This window comes from Meleagris gallopavo, chromosome 1, assembly GCF_905368555.1.
Source record: "Meleagris gallopavo chromosome 1, MGAL_WU_HG_1.1, whole genome shotgun sequence".
In the NCBI taxonomy this organism is placed as follows: Eukaryota; Metazoa; Chordata; class Aves; order Galliformes; family Phasianidae; genus Meleagris; species Meleagris gallopavo.
This window is the reverse complement of record NC_139404.1, coordinates 150,068,297-150,089,862: the sequence shown is the minus strand read 5'-3', so window position 1 is coordinate 150,089,862 and position 21,566 is coordinate 150,068,297. Positions and strand designations below refer to the sequence as shown.

At 40.0% G+C, this 21,566-nt stretch overlaps 1 long non-coding RNA gene across 1 annotated transcript; it reads right to left on the bottom strand.

Annotated features, from left to right (window-relative positions):
* Positions 1–2,316: 2,316 nt before the first annotated feature.
* Positions 2,317–21,243, bottom strand: LOC104917455 (uncharacterized). The gene is made up of 3 exons (XR_796865.4): positions 21,122–21,243; positions 17,002–17,092; positions 2,317–3,112 (listed from the first exon to the last, which is right to left on the bottom strand). It is a non-coding gene; the product is annotated as an uncharacterized LOC104917455 (long non-coding RNA).
* Positions 21,244–21,566: the final 323 nt, after the last annotated feature.

Sequence of the window (21,566 nt, the reverse complement as noted above, 5' to 3'; positions counted from 1 at the left end):
GATCAGGTCCTTTATGAGAAGATTGAATTGAAAATTGTGACTGCAGAATTATTTCTTAATGGATATTGGTTAGGATGCAATTAAAAAAACAAACATACAAATAAAAACAGAGAAGTTTTTGTGAAGATATGTTCTCTTTGAAAATATTGCTGTCTTACAGCTAATTGCTACTTGATGATATATGTCATAACTGTTACAGCTGTTTTCATTCTACACTATAATAAAAATAAAATCATATATTTCATGAAATCTCTGGTAAAGAGAACAAAACCTTGAGAACTCAATACCTGTAATTCAAAGCTATTTAATTTATTTTCCTTCTCTTTAACAAAGGATGCTGTCATAAACATAAAACAAAACATAGTTTAATATGCATTTTTTTTAAGGAAAAGGTTTTTAGATAATAATGTCTCATCTGTTATTCTTTGCTATTTCTTTAGGATTCAGCTGTACTTGAACATTTTAACTTTTAAATATTCTATTTGGTTGTAACTTGATGGGTCACTTGTTTGATTAATTTCAGCCTTCCAATAGCTTTTTTTTTCCCCATTTTTCTTTCTGACAGTGTAATTATCAGTTACTTTATAGATGAATATGAATGGCTATTACCAACCATATTTCAGGTTGTAATGAGGAAAATATATAGGGTTACAATAACATTAATAAGACTTTTGCTATATTTTGTGGACATGTCTCTTGATTTATTCTGTTTTTAAAACTACAGTGATAACATTCTTGGAAGTAAACATAGTGAAGTTTTGTTACGCTCAGTGTCACTCTGAAGACATACTCCAGTTGGCTGGAGCCTATGGTTGCAGCTGTCTGTACTTCATTACACCACTTCTAGCACCTGCAGCTTTATGAAATAACTAAGATTTTCAGTTGACAACTTCTAGGCATTTATTTATGCTGCAACTTAAAATGATTTAATCTGCATGCTAGAGGGGGGTGTTATTTTGTTAAGGGTAGAAACAGATGAGAAGAAAATGTAATCTACAAGTGAAAAGCAATCATTTATATCACCCTACACAGGAGGAAAAGTGAGGTTAAACTAATGTTAATCTAACAAGCAGACAAAAATAATGATTATCTGATATTTATATAGTCATTCTTTATTCTTCCCTTTGTATTTTTGGGGATTCTTAGGAAAATTGCTATAACATACCACACTACTTGCTATTTTAAAATACAAGATAATAAATTAGAAGTGTTGTCACAGTCTTATTTTCCTTTGGCATTTGAATTCCTCTTTAAAAAAACACTCTTTTCTGATCTTTCATTAATATTACATTAAGATTATTTATTCCCTACGTAAGAATAATCTCATCTTTTTGAATATGAACAGTCAAACTGCTGTCTGTACCATTCTTAAGCCAAATGTAAGAAGTGTTTGGAAGGGAGGATCCAAGAAATGCAACCATGCTCTGCTGTCTTTGGAGATACAATGAAAGGGAATCCAGCAGGAATCTAAACTCTATTATGTGAAATATTTCATAAAAATTGTAGCAATTTTAGCAAGCATTCAAATTCACTTTAGTTCTTTACATTATAATATAATGTGTGGTCATTAAGAAACACATTACCATAATTACTCTTCCCTATTAGTGTAGTGCAAAGACGAACTTTGAATTTCAAAGATCTCACTGGTTACAAACATTTCACATTGTCTACTATAAACTAGAAAAACATTGCAAAGTTATTCTAATGAAAGACAGCCTGAAACATTTTGCCGTAAGATTTTTGTTGCTCTGCCTTGAGGTGCAAAGTGTAATTTCCATTTTCACACAAAATTAATTCTCTTTAGATTCACAAAATTTCCCATCCAAACTTTTCTGTTGGATTTTCCTTAAAAAGAAATATCATCCATCTACCAGACACTTATATATTGAGTTAGGAGAAGATGCAAGTAAAATTATAGTGATAAAAAAAAAATATGATCTCAGTCTAAAATTAGATTAACTGAAAATAATGTCTTGTTACAAAGAATCCACTGAGCCACTGGAGAACAAAAACCTCATTGAAAACTTGAGTAAAAGTATTTTAAACATGTAGAGACAATGATATTTGCAAACAATAGGTGTCAAGTTAAGCTCCTATCAGATTTGATGAAATTTTTAGAAATCTGAATTGATAATTAGTTTTAATTCCTTAGTTAAAAATAAATGAATAAATAAATAAATAAAATCGCTAGCCTGAGGTATTTTTGGCATTACCCAATTTCACTCAACTGGGGGTTGCACTCAGTGACTTTCAGGGATCTTTTCCAACCAACATTTATTTAAGTCCATCAGAAAAACATTATAAAATATTATAATATCAGGGAATCCTAGGTTAAAACTTAAAATGGATACTATGAAGAAATGTAAAAATAGCTTTTTCAAAACCTTAGTTTTTATATCTGATATTCTCCATATTCTAGCACATTCTGATTATCACAGAATCATAGAATCACAAGGTTGGAAAGGACCTACAAGATGATCTAGTCCAACTGCCTTCCTGTCACCATTACTATCACAAGCTACTAAACCATATCTCGTAGCACTTCATCCAGACGCCTCTTGAACATTGCCAGGGACAGCAACTCCAACACCTCCCTGGGCAGGCCATTCCAGTGCCTGAACTCTCTTTGAGAGAGAAAGTTTTTCTTTATATCTAATCTAAATCCCCTCTGGTACAACTTGTGGCCATTTCCTTGGGTCCTGTTTGTCGCCTGGGAGAAGAGGCCAAACCCCTCCTCATCAAAACTTCCCTTCAGGACATTGTAGAATGCATTGAGATCTCCCCTGAGCCTCTTCTTCTCCAGACTGAACAATCCCAGCTTCCTCAGCTGCTCTTCATTAGACTTGTGCTCCAGACCCCTTACCAGTTTCAGGTGTGTTGTCGTTCTCAAAGGATATTTAGTCCTTGGAAATGGTTAAATATTATGGTTTCTTTGTGACACCACAGTTATTTTTCATCCTAACTAGTGAAAACTGTGGTGCCTCAGATATTCTCCTGCAAAAGCCATAGATAATCATTTTCTGTTTCGTAAACAGTTAGGAGAAATCAGAATGTATATTGAATATTTCCTGGAAAGCATGCAGGTGCCTTGGTCTCTTCTGCAGCAATTGACCTGTGTGAAAATAAACATATAAGATTTGGTCAGAACATTTGTAATGCATCAATTATTAACTTGTGTCATTTTCTGAAGAATAGAAGCTGGAAGCAATAGTCTGAAAAGCATATAAACAAGGAGAAAGATGTCTGTATTTTTTATATTGTTTCATGTATGGTTAGCATTATTAAAAGTGAAGGAATGCTCTTACTAAGCACAATTATAAGAGTAAATGAAGTATGAAGTTCTTGTATAACACGATGTTATTTGAATTCAGAAATGATATAGAAATTGATCTGTCAATTTAAGAGCTTAAAAGACACATTGCCCAAAATAAAATTAGTTTCTAAATTATCTCTATGTGATGGAGATTCTATGTGTGAGAAATACTAGGCAAACTTATTTGTCTTGCCAAAGTTACTGCATTTGTTTATAGGGTACACAGTGCAGCTAGAATCACTTTTTTTTTTTTTTTTTTTTTTTTTTTTTTTAACCAAAGTTAGCTAAGCTCCCAGAGAAAAGCTTCAATTGTTTTGTTATACGTTAAGGTGCCATATTGCCTTTTAGCATCACTAAACTGGGTACTGGGGCACTCAAAAATGCAGAGACATTGAAAGAAATGTGTCTAATATGGCATTTATTAGTGGTGTCATTACCTCTTCAGCCTCTAAATTCAGTTAAGAACTTAACTGCATATTGTTTAGAGGAGACTGGATCCTGCTATACAGTTCCGAACATCTAAAGAAGTAAACATTTAAAAGTATGCCCTACAATTTGCTTCTTAAATGATGGAAAAAATGTTTCTTATTTGAAGAAAATGTTTAAAGATAATGACTCATAGTTCTATCTTTCCTGTGTGCCAGCACCAACATTTTAATACCCTTTAGTTTTCCCTTTATGAAAGGGAAAACCCTTCACAACTCTAGTCTCCAGATTTCTACAAAGAATAACATAATTTGATGACAGTCCTCTTTACAGCAAACTGATTTGGAAATAGACCCTGAATGCTGAATTTCTTAAAGTAAAACAGTGGTGCCTAAGCAATGAAGAAGTCTAATCTTGCAAAGAAACACTAATTGCCACACTCCGTCTAGAAGCAGCTCCAAGAGAGTAATTAAAAAATGCTAATTTTATTACAATTTTTATTATCATCTCCATCCTCACCAATAATCTATTTGGTTGGTTAAAAGAAATGTAAACCTCACAACCTGATTAGGAACCTAAATCTAGATGTTTAATGTTGTTGTAGAAGTCTTTTCCTTTCCAATCATTACAATGAAAATCTTGGAAAATTAATTCTCAACGTGAAAGTCATTGTTTTGGATATGCTCTCTTGGTTCCTTTACAGAGTAGGAGAGTAAATGTCTCTTTACGTGAATTAGATGCACAAAATTAGAATCCGTAGATATTCCCTCAAAGACAATAAAACTTATATAACTTGCAAGAGACTAAAGATATAATAGAGTGTACAATTTTTAAATAGATTTTGTTTTGTTTCCAAGTCACATTTTAATGGAAGGGGAGAGGGGGAAACTTAACCATTTAGAAAAATAATTTTGAAATCAGTTTTGTACTTAATGTTTATAAGTATACTTATAAGCATAGTATTTTGTAAGATTTTAAAGACAATGACAAGAACAAGGAGAATCATCAAATAATAATTGCAATTTATGATTTCTTCTTTGAAACCTTTTGGAAATGTTTTATCAAATATTTTGTAATTTCATTTCATAAATAGAGGATAACAGGAAGTACAGACATGCTGTTAGAAAGGAACTGTGTGCTATAGAAGATCACAAACTGAACATAATTGACAAAATGTGCTTATTGCATAGATTGCATACAGGAAAGACAAACACAATAATGAATCATAAACATAGTATGCATTGTTTAAATTATATATGAAGTAGCTCTTAAATTCTGTTTGGCCAAGAAAGATACAAAACTATTGGATTAAGTCCAAAAGAAAGTAAGAGGAATGATTACAGGTTTAAAAAACATAACCTTTGAAGAAAAAATAAAGGAATTAGTCTTGTTTAGTCTAGAGCTAAGTTGGAAGGGAGCTATGACAGCAGGCTAAAAGGGACAAAAATAGGAGAAAGGAATAAATAATTTACCATGTCCAGTGTGAACAGCAGCAATGTAAAACAGAACTAAGTGATGCAAAGGCTAAACATTAGTAAAACATTTTTAGCAGCTCATCTAATTGAGCTATATACAGGGATGAAAAGGTAGAGTCTGAAGCAATGCCCTCTTACACAGAGGCAGGAAAAAAAACATGCTTCAGGAACTGTACGTGTATACTGTATCTTTCAGACAGAAAACAAGTTGCATATCTCCTTGTGATCCTCCCCAGCTCCAGTGATTACATTATATGATTACTTCTTTTACGTATTTTTTATAATTACAATGTAGCATATACTGAACACCTAGAAAGGAGCACAGTGGCAGGTAGAGGACCCCAGGCCCATTCCAAGAGCTATCAGCCTGTCAATGGTCCATCTCCATGAGAACAGAAGAATACAGAAGTCCAAAGTCAGGTGGAAATCCGACTTTTAGACTCAAAGGAAACAAAAACCTGTCCAGGACACTCCCAGATCTGCTACAGGAAGTCCTCAGCTCCATTGTCCAGGAGTAAAATCCACATAGATAAGATGATGGTGGAGCATATTTTGAACTGAGTAGCGTGCTTCTTGGGGATATGGAATTTGTAATGACATAGAGAGGAAGAGTATTTTGGGATTACATAGATCTTTCTATGGCATGGTTAGGGAAAGAACAAAGGGTGGGAAAAGGAATAGTTTTAGATGACTTGGGGAGGAACAGATATTGGCATATGACATCAGAGTAGGATGCTGGTGGTATGGCAATAGAGGCTGAATGTTCCTGCCAATATTCCATTACATTTTATTGCTGTATGACAAATGACAGCAGAGCAGCAGCCTGACAAAATGGCATCTGACATGGAAATGCATATGAAGTAAAAGTGTGTAAATAAATTCCTCCATGTAAATTGTAGCCACTGACATTCATCAGTGCTTGCTGAATGTTTGTGGAGACCAAACAGTGAATGTCAGCATGGTGAGGGGGTCTGTGGTGCATTTTAGCAGCAACACCATTATAGCTGCTGTGAAACTGGGTCACCCCAAATGATGTAGATTATTGCAGGCGTAGCATGCAGGCTTTTGTTCATCACTGGCAAAAATGCATAGCTAATGATGGTGACTATGTTGAAAAAATAGTGTTTTGTAGCTGAGAATGTGTTCTATCAAATAGCATTATTGTGTTCTTTGTATGTTGTAGTTTTCATGGAAATAAGTAAGAGACATTACTTCAGAGGAACTTTTGCAAATAGTTGTTCAGTACAGTTTTCTGGCTATTCCCTATGCCTGATCAACACAGTCTATCCTGTGTTCTTATTAAATCCCTTTCTGGCTCTTATCCTGACTATGAGTTGTTTTTCCCAACGAGAGATTGGAGTTAATGAAATCAAATGCGAGAAACTAGGGTGGGATCATGGGTTACAGGGGACACATGTCAATATGCTGCCAGCACCTGGAACAAGTTTGGTTGTGTGAGTGAGAGTGAACACTAGCAAAGATCAAGACAGACTGCTAATGGAGTAGGTAAAGTGACTTGGAAGCTGGGATGTGTGTATCTCAAAGGGCAAGGTCATGGTAGGGTTGGATATTCAGGACCAGGATAGTCCAAGCCAGGTTTGTGTGCATATGTGTTTATGTAGGACTGAATCAACAACTGATGTGGGTATCTGAATTTGGGGTTCCTATGTCCAGGTGCCATAACCTGGACAGACAGAGATCCAGAGGCAGATACTGAGGAGATGGAGAGTCAGAGCTCAACTGCTGGAGGGATCCACATGGTATTTATTTATCTCTCTCTGTATAAATATTTATACATATATCTTTCTGTGTGTTTATATATGCATATATATACACATATATTTTCCTCTAGTAGATCTCCAACCTCTTCAGCAGTGAGGGAAGAATGAGGCTGTTATTGCTGTTTCTCTCCACGTGAGTGCTGACTACATCTGTTGGTGATCTGTGTGACTGATAATGCATGTGTGGATATAAGTATGTAATATCCAGCCCTTGTTCTCTTAGGGGCTTCAAATTCCCTGATATATGCTGGAAATATAATACAGCCCAGAAGAAGTAGTCTAGATAACTTCCTGATACAGGTGGTAAGAGAGCCTACCAGGGGAGTTGCACCACTAGATCTGCTGTTCACAAACAGAGAAGGAGTGGTGGGAGATGTGGTGACTGGGAACTGGGCAGAGTGATCATGAAGTGGTACAGCTCTCATTTCCTGGTTAAGTCAGGAGAGGGCTCAACAAAACTGGTGCTATGGAATTCTGTAAAGCAGACTTTGAACTGCTCAGAACACTGGTAGGGAGGGCTCCTTGGGAGTCAGACCTGAAAGGCAAAGGAGTCCAGGAAGTCTGGACGCTCCTCAAGAAGGAAGTCTTAAAGGCACAGAAGGAGGTTGTCCCTGTGCCTGGCAGCAAAGATCGGTGTGGCCGAGCAGGGAACTTTTGCTGAAACTCCAGCAGAGAAGGAGGCTATCTTCTGTGGAAGAAGGGATGGGTAGCTTTGGAAAAATACAAAGAATATTAGGATGTGTGGGGAGAAAATTAGAAAGGCAAAAGCCCAGCATGAGCTCAACCTGGCCACTGTAGTAAAAGAACAATCAACTTTTTCACAAATATATTAACAATAAGAGGAAGGCCAAGGAGAATCTTCACCATTTATTGGATGCGATGGAGAGCACAACTACTGAGGGTAAGGAAAAGGATGAAGTTCTCAATGACTTCTTTACAATTGTCTTTAATAGTAAAACAAGTTGAGGTATTCAGCCTCCCGACCTGGAAGTCTGGAATGTGGAGTGGAGTAAACTCCCCACAATTCAAGTGGAAACAGTTAGAGACATACTACTCCACCTGGACTGTCACAAGTCCATAAGGCCAGGTGGGATACACCTGAGGGTGCTGAGGGAGCTCATGGACAAGATTGCCAAGCTGCTTTCCATCATCTGTCTGTGTTCTTTACCAACTGGAGAGGTTCTAGATGACTGGAAACATGCTAATGTGATGCTAATGTGATCTACAAGAAAGGTCATAAGGAGGATTTGGGCAACTGCAGGCCTGTCAGCTGACTTTGGTGCTAGGGAATGTTATGGAACAGGTCATCTTGAGTGCAATCATATGGCATGTGTGGGACAACATAAGGATCAGGCCTAGTTGGCATGGATACATCAAACTCAGATCCTACCTGACCAACGTGATCTCCTACTATGATCCAATGACTCGCTTAGTGGATGAGGAAAAGGCTGTTGATATAGTTACTTAGACTTTAGCAAAGCCTTCAGTGCTGTCTCCCACACTATTCTCCTGGAGAAGCTGGGAGCCTGTGACTTAGACAGGTACAATCTTTGCTGGGTTACAAACTGGCTGGAGGGCCAGGCCCAGAGAGTGGTGGTGACTGGAGTTAAATCCAACTGGTGATCATTTGTTCCCCAGGGATCGATACTGGAGCCTGTCCTGTTTAATATAGAATCAGACTATTATAGAATCGCAAGGTTGGAAATGACCTGCAAGATCATCTGGTCCAACCATCCTCCCACTACCATTGCTACCACAAGCCTCTAAACCATATCTCGTAGCTCCTCATCCAGATGCCTCTTGAACATTGCCAGGAACGGTGACTCCACCACCTCCCTGGGCAGGCCATTCCAGTGCCTAACTACTCTCTGAGAGAAAAAGTTCTTCCTTATGTCTAACCTAAACCTCCTCTGGTACAACTTGTGGCCATTTCCTCAGATCCTGTTTGTTGCCTGGGAGAAGAGACCAAACCCCTCCTCATCACAATCTCCCTTAAGGAAGTTGTAGAGTGTAATGAGATCTCCTCTGAGCCTCCTCTTCTCCAGACTAAACAATCCCAGCTCCCTCAGCTGCTCCTGATAAGATTTATGCTCCAGATCCCTCACCAGTTTCATTGCCCTTCTCTGGACATATTCCAGGGTCTCAATGTCTTTTTTGTAGTGAGGGGCCCAAAACTGAACACAGTACTTGAGGTGCGGCCTCACCAGTGCTGAGTACAGGGGGATGATTACCTCCCTGCTCCTGCTGGCCACACTATTTCTGATGCAGGCCAGGATGTCGTTGGGCCTCTTGGCCACCCAGGCACACTGTCGGCTCATGTTCAGCCGAGCATCAACCAACACCCTCCAGGTCCCTTTCCTCTTCACAGTCATCCAGCCACTCGGCCCCAAGCCTATAGCACTGCATAAGGTTATTGTGGCCAAAGTGCAGGACCCGGCACTTGGCCTTGTTGAACCTCTTCCCATTCACCTCAGCCCAGCGATCGAGCTTATCTAGATCCCTCTGAAGGGCCTCCTTACCCTCAGGCAGATGGACACTACCTCCTAACTTGGTGTCATCTGCAAACTTACTGACGGTAAACTCAATTCCTTCATCTAGGTCATCAATAAAGATATTAAACAAGATGGGCCCCAATACCGACCTCTGGGGGACACCACTTGTAATGGGTCACCGGCTCGACTTAGCTCCATTAATCACGGTTGGGCATGCCCTCTAGCCAGTTCCTTACCCAAAGAATATACCTGTCTAGGCCATGGGCAGCCAATTTCCCCAGAAGAATACTGTGAGAGACTGTATCAAAGGTTTTGCTGAAATCTAGTTAGACTACAACAACATCCTTTCCCTCGTCTAATCTCCCCAAGTAGCCTATCCCTTCTACCAAAGGACATAGACTCTCTTTTTCTTCTGGAGTCTCAACAGTAGTTCTCGGCTCATCCACACTGGTCTTCTTCCCCTACAACTCGCCTTATTGCATTCAGGGACAGCCTGTTCTTGTGCCTTTAAGATTTCTGTTCTGTGGAGCGTCCAGGCTTCCTGGACCTCTTTATCCTTAAGGAGCGACTCCCAGGGGACCCGATATCTTTAATATCTCTATTGATGATCTGGATGAGGGGATTGAGTACCCCCTCAGTAACACTGCAGATAACACCAAACTGGGGAGAAGTGTTCATGTACTTGAGGATAGGAAGGCTGTACAAAAAACTCTAGATCAATAGGCTGAGGCCAATGGGATGAAGTTCAAAAAGACTAAGTGCTGGGTCCTACACTTTGGCCACAACAATCCCATGCAATGTTACAGACTTGGAGCAGAGTGGCTGGAAGAAAGTGTGGAATAAACAGAACTTTGGGTATTGGTAAATGCTTAGCTAGACATGAGCCAGAAATGTGCCCAGGTGGCCAAGATGGCCAATGTCAACCTGGCTTGTATCAGAAATACTGTCATCAGCAGGAGCAGGGAAGTGATCATCCCTCTGTACTCAGCACTGGTGAGGCTTCACCTTGAGTACTGTGTTCAGTTTTGAGCCCCTCACTACAAGAAAGACACTGAGGCCCTGGGGCATGCCCAGAGAAGGGCAATGAAGCTAGTGAAGGGTCTGGAGCACAGGTCTTATGAGGAGCATGAGAAAGGGTCATCTCTCTCATTTACAAGGAAAGGAACAAGGAGGACCCGGGGAACTACAGGCTGCTGAGTCTCACCTCTGTGCCTGGGAAGATCATGGAATAGATCTTCCTGGATGACATGCTTGATCACATGAGGAATGAATGTGTGATCTGAGACAGCCAGCACGACTTCACCAGGGGAAGGTCATGCTTAACCAATCTGGTGGCCTTCTATGATGGAGTGAAGTCACTGGTGGACGAGGAAAAGGCAACCGATGTCATTCACCTGGACTTGAGCAAGGCCTTTGACATGGTCCCCCACCACATCCTTATCTCCAAATTAGAGTTATGTGGATTTGATGGGTGGACCAATATCAATGGATATTGGTTGAAAGGCCACAGACAGAGGGTGGTCATCAATGGTTCCGCATCCAGGTGGAGGCCAGTGATGAGCAGCATCCCCCAGGGGTTTGTCTTGGGACCGGTGCTCTTTAACATCTTTATCAGCGACATTGATGACAGAATCGAGTGCACCCCCAGCAAGTTTGCTGATGACACCAAGCCGAGTGGTGCGGTTGACATGGTGGAAGAAAGGGATGCCATTCAGAGGGACCTCAACTGGCTAGAAAGGTGGGCCCAGGTGAACCTGATGAGGTTCGACACAGCAAAGTGCAGAGTTTTGCAATTGGGCTGGAGGAATCCCAGGCATCTATACAGACTGGAAGGAGCCGTCCTTGGGAGCAGCCCTGCAGAAAAGGACATGGGGGTCTTGATGGATGAAAAGCTTAATATAAGCCAGTAGCGTGCTCTTGCAGCTCGGAGAGCAAATGGTATCCTGGGCTCCATCAGAAGAGGGGTGGCCAGCAAGAAGAGGAAGATGATTGTCCCCCGCTACTCTGCTCTGGTGAGGCCCCATCTGGAGTACTGAGTCCAGGTCTGGAGCCCCCAGTACAAGAAAGACAGGGAGCTGTTGGAGAGGGTCCAGAGGAGAGCCATAAAGATGATCAGGGGACTGGAGCACCTCCCCTACGAAGACAGGCTGAGGGAGCTGGGCTTGTTCAGTCTGGAGAAAAGAAGGGTGCGGGGTGACCTCATTGCAGCCTCCCAGTACCTAAAAGGAGCCTACAAACAGGAGGGGAATCAACTCTTTGAAAGGGTAGATAACAACAGGACAAGGGGAAATGGTTTGAAGTTGAAGGAGGGAAGATTTAGGTTGGATGTCAGGGGGAAGTTCTTTACAGAGAGAGTGGTGAGGTGCTGGAACAGGCTGCCCAAGGAGATTGTGAATGCCTGTCCCTGGAGGTGTTCAGGCCAGATTGATGGGACCCTGGGCAGCCTGGTCTAGTATTAAATGGGTAGGTTGGTGACACTGTGTGTGGCAGGGGGATTGGAGCTTCATGATCCTTGAGGTTCCTTCCAACCCTGGCCATTCTGTGATTCTGTGATTCTGTGTGAGCAGCTGAGGAAACTGGGTTTGTTTAGTTTGGAGTAGAGGAAGCTCAGGGGAGACCTTATTGTTCTCTGAAACGAGGTTGTGGTGAGGTGGGTGTTGGCCTCTTCTCCCACTTAACTGGCAATAAGACTAGAGGGAATTGCCTCAGGTTGTGCTAGGGGAGATTCAGGTTTGACATTAGGAAATATTTCTTCTCTGAAGGAGTAGCAGTGTGCTAGGACAGGCTACCCAGAGAAGTTGTTGAGTCATTGTCCCTGAAGATGTTCAAGAAACATGTAGATGTGGTACTTAGGGACATAGTTCAGTGGGCAACACTGATGATAGGTGGATGGTTGGCCTAGATGATCTAACCTTAATGATTCTATGATTCTATCTGTATATACATATATATGTGGTGTATACATCTGCTTTGTGTGCATGAACCAACAAGGAATGCCTTGCCAAAATCACTATGAGTTGGACCTGCAAGAATGAAGCTGCAGCACCCTCACTTCCCTCAGGCTACTGGATTGGACAGTATCTGCTAGCAACCTTGTTATGTCAGTCTGTTTTATGTGCTTTCTTGTCTTCTGTGTTGATAAAAAAAAAAAAAAAAAAAAAAAACCAAACATATAGATATTCACTGTATTATGTTTTCTAAACTCTTGAGGAAACTCCAATGCTCCTTTCTTGTCTGGTTATCTCTATCATCTTTGTTTTTCACACATTCCCTTTTATATCTTCTTGATAATGGTGATGGTGAGCTAAATAGGGCCTTCTGTGATGATGCTGACAGTTCAGAACTCTGTTGCCTTCAGCAAACACTGTTACACAATCACACCCTTGGAGGTGTTTTGAGATGGTTAGAGAAATAACAGTGACAGCAGAAAACATACATAATTATTTCAAGTATATGTTTCTGGAAAATAAATCTGACAACAGTAAGGGACGCTGTAACTTTTTTTGATAGCATTCACAACTTTGTCCCAGTTTCCTCATAGCTGTGAATGTATTTTAATTTACTATCCTGGAGAATATTAAAATTCTTCTCAAGGCAAAAATTTTGGAATCACAGGTTGGCTGATTCACAGGACAACCTGCTCTTTTGCTTTATCTCTCCATCTATCAAAACATTCTGTGAGTTTCCTAAGAGACCAGTTTAAGTGTTTCTGTTGCAAACATGTATTTCATGTTTTCTGTACTTAAGAATTTCTCACACCTGGAAGTTAAATTTTTTGAAGAAACATGTGGAATAACCTGATTTTTATAGGATACAGTGGAGTGGATGTTTGTGGCGCACTTTGGTGTTTTCTAAGTATTGCATGATGGTCAAAAAAGAAAATGACAATACAAAGATCTGACAGTCAGAGAATCTCTTCTCAATATGCTGTCAAGTATTTACTTATATTTTCCTTCTATAAGCACTTTTCTGAAGAGTGAATACTTAGACGTGGAAGAAAAGCCTGATGTTACATCAGACATACTTTTCCTGTCCTTTGAAGATACCAATGTATTGCATTATGTGTATACTCTTATTTGTAGTTTATCTTGTCTGTATACTCCAAATCACTTCGTCCTCTTCCCTCACAGTTGCATCACTTCAACCTCACTTGAGCTGGCCTGCATATATGCGTTCTTTTCATCTTTCACCTTTCATTGCTCCCACAACCCGCTCTCATCTCCCAACAAAGACAAAGCAAAACAAATAGAGAGGAACTAATATGTCAGCTGCAAAACATTAATGAACCTTCTATCTTTTATGTTACTTCTTTTCCCTCTTAGCCCTTTATTTATTTATTTGTAACCTGTTTAGAGTAAAGACTATCTCTTTTTCTTTGCCATCAGGGTTAGTGCCACAGCCCTTTGCTGGAGTGAAATGTCTAAGCTTTTCTTTAACACAGACTGTGCCAGTATTGGTGTTTTGACTGAAATGAAAAACAAATCTGCATTTAAATTGACTGAAGGTCTTGCTTTGTGCAACAGAGAAATAATACTAAATTTTATCTGAACTTGCTGGTATAGGTATATATTGTGTTCTTATTGTTCCTTGCTTAAGTCAACCACTATTTTTACATCAGGCTTTGTATCAGGATTGTTAAGACTTTGATATTTACATGGTTATGTATCTTAACTTAAATTCAGGACTCTTTAGTTATGTTTCTTGATTCAATTCACACCTCATAAATTAATTAATATGGCATTCAGAGTATCACCTTGATATTATCTTTGGCTGCTGAAGATACCTCTGATACTCTTACAGTGTAAGAAAGATACATTGAGAATCTGTTGAAATGAAGTTTCAATTCCTATTCTCATATTCACACTCTCTAAGTACTCTAATGTGATTCTCAAAATGTCAATATAAAGGTCTGGACTTCGCTGTTCATGTGCAGTTTTGGGGATTAAAAAGTGAGTTATACAAAGCAATTCAGAATGGGTAAAAGACTTAGAAACATATTGCTGTCTTCTTGAGTGGTATGTTGACATTTGTTGTTTAAATACATTCAGCCCTGAAATTTGTTTTCTGTAGAGTTGGATGAGGGATTACTACAAGGAGATAGAAAATGGGAAAGGCTAGATGTCCTACAGGTTACCTTATGGATCAGATCAACATGGTCATTCTTATGCAGACTGACATCCCCACTGAGATAGTACTGCAAATGTGCTCACCTCACAGAAAAGTATGATCAGTTTAATTTATCCTACTTGATAACTAAACAGGATTATTCAGAAATTATCTGAACTTGACACGAGATTGCTTGCTTTTTGTTTCCATATCACAAGCTTTCACAATTTGCACTGTTCACAGAATCATAAAACAGTTGAAGCTGGAAAGGAGCTCTTGAGATCATGTGATTCAAGACCACTGTTCAAGCAGGGCATCCACAGTAGTTTGCACAGGACCATGTTCAGGCAGCTTCTGAAGATCTCCAGGGAAAAAACTCCACATCTTACTCCAATACTCCATCAGCCACACAGCACAGAAGTACTTCCTAGTGCTCACCCAGAATCTGAACCTCATGGCCCAGTTTGTGCCTATTGGCTCTTACCCCAGCACAGGACACTACTGAAAAGAATCCATCTCCCTTCTATCACTTCCCACCCTTCAGGTATTTATAGACATCAGTAAGACGCCTCTTGAGCCTCTCACCATGAATAGATATAAAACATAGCCATGCACCTTTTTTAAATGATTAAGGTCTTTTTTGAAGATGACTTAGAAAGAAGGTCAAATGGATTTTGTCTTTTCTAGACTAAAATACCAATGAATGATGTAGTAGATTTTTAGAGATATTCTTTTAAAATATTTTTATTTTTATTCTTTTTAAATACGCAAATATCTCATATGAAGCTTAGAAAATGTGGAACAGGTAAGTGAACAGTGAGGTGGATAGAGAACTGTCTGACTGGTAGAGATTAAAAGGATGTGATCAGTGGTGTAGACTCTGGATGGAGGCCTGTATATAATGATCAGAATCACAGAATAACAGAACAGCCAGGAAGGGACAGAATCACAGAATCACAGAATTGTAGGGGTTGGAAGGGACCTCTAGACATCATCGAGACCAACCCCCCTGCCAAAGCAGGTTCCCTACACCAGGTTGCACAGGTAGGCGTCCAGGCGAGACTTGAATATCTCCAGAGAAGAAGACTCCACAACCTCCCTGGGCAGCCTGTTCCAGTACTCCGTCACCCTCACCATGAAGAAGTTCTTACGCACATTGGTGCGAAACTTCCTGTGCTGCAGCTTATGTCCGTTTCCCCTCGTCCTGTCTCCACGTACCACTGAAAAGAGACTGGCCTCACCACTATGGCCGCCACACCTCAGATATTTATAAACCTGGATCAGGTCCCCTCTCAGTCTTCTTTTCTCAAGGCTAAACAGACCCAGTTCACTTAGCCTTTCTTCATAGGGGAGATGCTCCAGGCCCTTCACCATCTTTGTGGCCCTCCGCTGGACTCTTTCCAAGAGATCCCTGTCTTTTTCGTACTGGGGAGCCCAGAACTGGACACAGTACTCCAGATGAGGCCTTACCAGGGCAGAGTAGAGGGGGAGGATCACCTCCCTCGACCTGCTGGACACACTCTTCTTAATGCACCCCAGAATGCCATTGGCCTTTTTGGCCATGAGGGCACACTGCTGGCTCATGGCCAACCTGTCATCCACCAGGACGCCCAGGTCCCTCTCTGCAGAGCTCCTCTCCAGCAGCTCATCCCCCAGCTTGTATTGGTGCATGCAATTATTCCTCCCTAGGTGTAAGGCCCTACACTTGCTTTTGTTGAACCTCATCCGGTTTCTTACTGCCCAGCTCTCCAGCCTGTCCAGGTCTCGCTGAATGGCAGCACAGCCTTCAGGCGTGTCAGCCAATCCTCCCAACTTCGTATCATCAGCAAACTTGCTGAGGGTTGCCACTATTCCCTCATCAAGGTCATTGATGAAGATGTTGAACAAGACCGGACCCAGCACAGACCCCTGGGGGACACCACTGGTTACAGGTCTCCAGCCAGACTCTGCACCACCAACAACGACCCTCTGCGCTCTGCCAGTCAGCCAGTTCTCAACCCACCTCACTGTCCACTCATCTATCCCACACTTCCTCAGCTTTGTTATAAGGATGTCGTGGGAGACAGTATCAAATGCCTTTTGCCCTGTGGCCGGGTCATTAACAGGAGCCCGAGCACTTATCGCTCACTTCACAGAGATAACAATCCTCCTTGCTGTGTAGTCCCGTGTATGGGTAGCTTGAAGTTTCTTCTCGTTAAAACAGCCCACGTGATTCTCACACCCCAATTCCTCTCCGTCTCTGGACGTGTCGCTGCCCTTTTGGAGGCTTTTTCTAGGCGAGGGGGTGAACGCAGAACTGTTGCCCTGGCGATGCCCCCACCGCGTCAACCGCTCTCGTGAGAGCTGCCCGGCAGCTCTGTTGTCTCGGGGATCCCTGAATGAGGGAACCGACGGAAACCCCTCTGTACCTTGCGGTCAGTCGCTGTGGTTTTGGCTGGAACAGCTCTGAAGCAGGAGTCAGTGCTGGGTCCTGGCTTCTTTAACATCTTAATCAGTGACCTGGATGAAGAGATAGAATGCATCCTCAGTAAGTTTACAGATGATACAAAGGTAGGAGGAGTGGCTAACACACCTGAAGGCTGTGCTGACATTCAGCGAGACCTGGACAGGTTGGAGAGTTGGGCAGAAAAAACGCATGATGTTTATCAAAGGCAAGTGCAGAGTCTTGCACCTGGGGAGGATTAACTGCACGTATTAGAACAGGTTAGGAGATGATCTGCTGGAGATACTCTCTGCAGAGAAGGGCATGGATGTCCCGATGGAGAGCAGCTTGGCTATGAGGCATCAGTGTGCCCTGGCGGCCAAGAAGGACAATGATATCCTGGGGTGATTAAAAAGAGGGAGTGGGTCAATGGATGTGATCTCAGTCTACTCTATCCTGGTGAGGCCACATCTGGAGTATTGTATTCAGTTCTGAACTCCACAGTTCAAAAAAAGCAGGGATTTCCTGACCAGCACAGGGCCATAAAGATGATTAAGATGTTGGAGTCAAGCATTTCCTTATGAGGTTCAAAGACCTGGGATAGTTCAGATTGGAGAAGTGATTGCTGAGAGGTGGTCTTGTAACTGTTTATCTGAAGTGCGGGAATCAAGTCAGTGGAAGCAGTCTCTTTTCAGTGGCATGCAGCAATGGAACAAGAGGCAGTGAGCAGGAACTGGAATACAGGATATTCCATACAAACACAAGGAAGAACTACTTTACTGTCAGAGTGACAGAGCCCTGGAATAAGCTTCTCAGAGTGGTTGTGGAATCTCCTTCTCTGGAGATACTCAAGACCTGTCTGGATGTCTTTTTGTGCAACTCACAATTCTGTGTGATTCTATGTACATAAAATCTCAATAAATATTACTTTAAAAAAAAAAATAAAATGAGTAGGCCTTAATTTGCTACGATTCTTATTCCATCAATTGTAAAATACAGTATTTTTGAGTGCTACACTGCATTTTTATTATTTATTTACCTATAGTCAGACAGGCTTCTATAGGTCCTGATATTCTTTGACTTATTTGCACAAATAAAAAATGTAATGCAGTTTATCTTTTTATATCTCACACATCTCCTATGGTATGCAAAAATTTCTCATCACTATGAGACTTTATGATAATGTCATAATAATTCCTTGAAATACTTGTGCAGAGGAGACTACATTATGACAATCAAATACGGAGCCACTAAGAATTAAGAGGAAAGCAAACTGAGAATGTATTGCAATAAGGGCAAAGTTCTCTCAGAAATAAATGGCTGTATACATTTATCCTTTAGTATTTTTTACTGAAAATAGACTTTTTTTTTTTAATCCTGAAACATGAGTAGATCTGCTTAATGAGAGAAGAATAACATTACTGTAAATTTAAGCAAAAAAAAAAAAAAGCTTAATTTTTAGTGCTTTCTTATCTGTACAGACTTGCCAATTTCTGTGCTTCCTCTGTGTAGTAAGAAGAAAGTAGATTAAAAGTTTCTGCTGTGTTCCATTACTTAATTGTTTACATCCAATTAATTTTTATATTACCTTGAATATAGGGGGATCATTTAGATGAGTAATTTAGGCATTCTTAACTTCTAGGCCTCTACAAGTGGCCCTAATTAGATTACATTTATTAATTAGATCACATTTCAAACTTGTATCATATCAGTGTTTAATTCTGAGAATTATTTATAAAATATTCAGCAAATGTACGATTGTATATTAGTGGTCTCCAAGCTCCATCTATTTATCGGGTTGTATTGTTGTCTGTGCAATAGGAAGTTAAATATTTGTAGTAGAAGGACAAAGAATAAGAGTAGCTGCTACTGAAGTCAGTGAGGCAAGTCATATGTTAAAAGTGAAGGACAGTCTTTAAAATCTCAGTCGTGTGCCATTCAGTTGCTCAAGATGTCTAACTGACATAAAAAGAATAAAATCCTGGAGCTTTTAAAATTAGTGGTTTTACTGTAATGATATGTTGTAGTGAGGATGGAACAAAGCATGCTTTGGCTCTTTAAATGAATAGTTGCAGGATTAGGATATGAACTGAATTCTCAGCACTTCAGTGTTTGCGTGCTTTCAAACCACTGAGAAGAGAAAGTGAAATGAAAAACCTCAATTCATTTTACTAAATTTCTAAAAAGTTTTAGAAGAACTTTTAAGAAAAAAAAAAAAAAAAAAAAAGGTTTACTTGTTTGATCAATGCTGGCAAATATTAAACCTAGCTATTCCCTGGTGCTGAACAGATGCCCATAAAAAACAGAGTTCTTCCTCTCTCCACAGTGATGTAATTTATTAGTTTACTGACATGTTCAAGACTTAGATGGTTGCTTACCATTGTTATGACTCAAATTGACTTTAGCAACAAATGGCTTGTACAATTAAGGCCATAGCATGGTTCCAAATCATAGCCTGTTTATTTACATTAGAATAGGAACTGTATATATTCCATTCAGTAAACTTATTTGTGAAAATCTTTGTGGTTTAGCCATGTTAATCCCAAAGGAGAAGTAAGGATGTAAGAATTGTCTATATTCTTACATTGCATTAAACAGTAGATCACACTATATAAACACCACAAATCTCATTTGAAACTCATTTTTACTCATGTTTGGGTTATAGAATGTTTTAAAATCTTTGAAGTATCTCTTAGCCTAAATGAGTGCATATATAAGACTAATAAATGAGTGTTTGGTATATGAATGTCTTGTACATCCCCTGTATGAAACAGATGGGATTTTTATTTCCTGTTTAAATGGTCTAACTTTGATTCTCTCTAGAAGACAATACCTTCTGAGTTAATGTTTCAAAAAAGACATGAAATACATTACCTACAACATGCTTAAAAATTAGAAAAACAGGTTACTTGTATAAAACTCTGAAGATAAAATTACAGACGCAGTGTACTGTTCTTAGCCTCAGTAGATTAAAATATCTTTATAGTGAGGGGAAAAAAAACAATATATGGAAAAGGGAAGGGAAAATCATTTTGAAAGAGACAAAAATGAAATGAAGAACAGGGAAAGGAAAGACAATAAGACAGTAAAATATGTCTAAAGCAATTAATTGATGTGAGATTGAAGTCAGCAGTATTATAAAGTTTTTAAACTTATTTCTTTTACTTTTGATCTGTGTCCAAAATGAAACCGTAGTCACGTGTTTTCATAAAGCCATGGAATCCTTACAGTTGGAAGGGACCTTTAATGGTCATCTAGTCCAACTCCCCTGCACTGAAGGGGGACGTGTGCAACAATCTCGCTGTCTCTCATTTTCACTGTTTTGAGTTTATTCCTCAAAAGTTTGATATTTTTGCAACTAACATCATGTGTTTTATTGCTGGTTTGATAAGAAGTTCTTACGTAGCTACTGATGTCAATATACTAAGTACTATACAGAGTGAAAACACAGCAAAAAACAAGTAAGGAAATACAAGATAACTGCTAACACTACTTGTCTACATGGCAGTATTGGCTTCAGTGACTCAGAGTTCTAATAATATCTTTTGTACACATGAAGACTGAAGACAAGTTTAAACACACGAAGAGAAACAAGATATTTTTAAAGATGTTAAGAGCAGAATCTGCTCCACATAAGGGACATAAACAAAACAGGAAGTCGTTACTTCAACAAAGAGTAAATGGAAGATGATATAAGTGGAAATGGAATCTGGCTTACCAGCAGGTCCCAGCAGCTTCTGACAAAGGATCTTTAGGCTACTTAAATAAGTTTGGCCATGAGGTAATTTGGAATACATACTATAGTGTATATGTACTTTATGTGTTGTTACAAGTCCATTGACAATTGTCGTTGTGTGTTGACCTTGTTTGGCTGCCAGGTGCCCACTATGCACTCTCTCATTCCCCTTCCTCAGCAGGACAAGTGTAAAAAATACAATTAAATATCTCATGGATTGAAAAAATGTCAGGGAGATCACTGACTACTTACAGTAATGGGCAAAATAGACTGAACTTGGGAAGGTAAGATTAATTTAATTTATTGCTTGTTGATAACGAACTACTACAGCAGCGAGAACTGAAAACAAAATAAAACAAACTGAACCTACCTTCTCCCGCCTGCCTCTTCTTCTTAGGCTCAACTTCAGTCTTGAGTTTTCTATGTCTTCTTCTTTAAGTGATTCAGGGGAATGAGGACAGTGGAATGTGGTTGTGGTTTGTAACAATTTGCCTGTACTGTTCTTTCCTTATAATGCTCCTCCCCTGCTTCAGTATGAGCTGGTCTCTATATACTGAAGTTTACTGCTAAGCAGGTCTGCCTGATCTGGTATGGAGTCCTCCACAGACTGTAGTGCAGATCTCTGCTCTGATATGATATGATACACCACGGGCTGCAGGGGCTCAATCTGCTTCAATCACACTTCATCACAGTCCCACAGGAATGTTCTGCTCTGGTGCCCGGAATATCTCTTCTCCTCCTTCTTCACTGAGCTTGGTGTCTTCATGACTGTTTCTCTCCATATTTTCTTCCTTCTCTCTCAAAGCTGCTGTTCA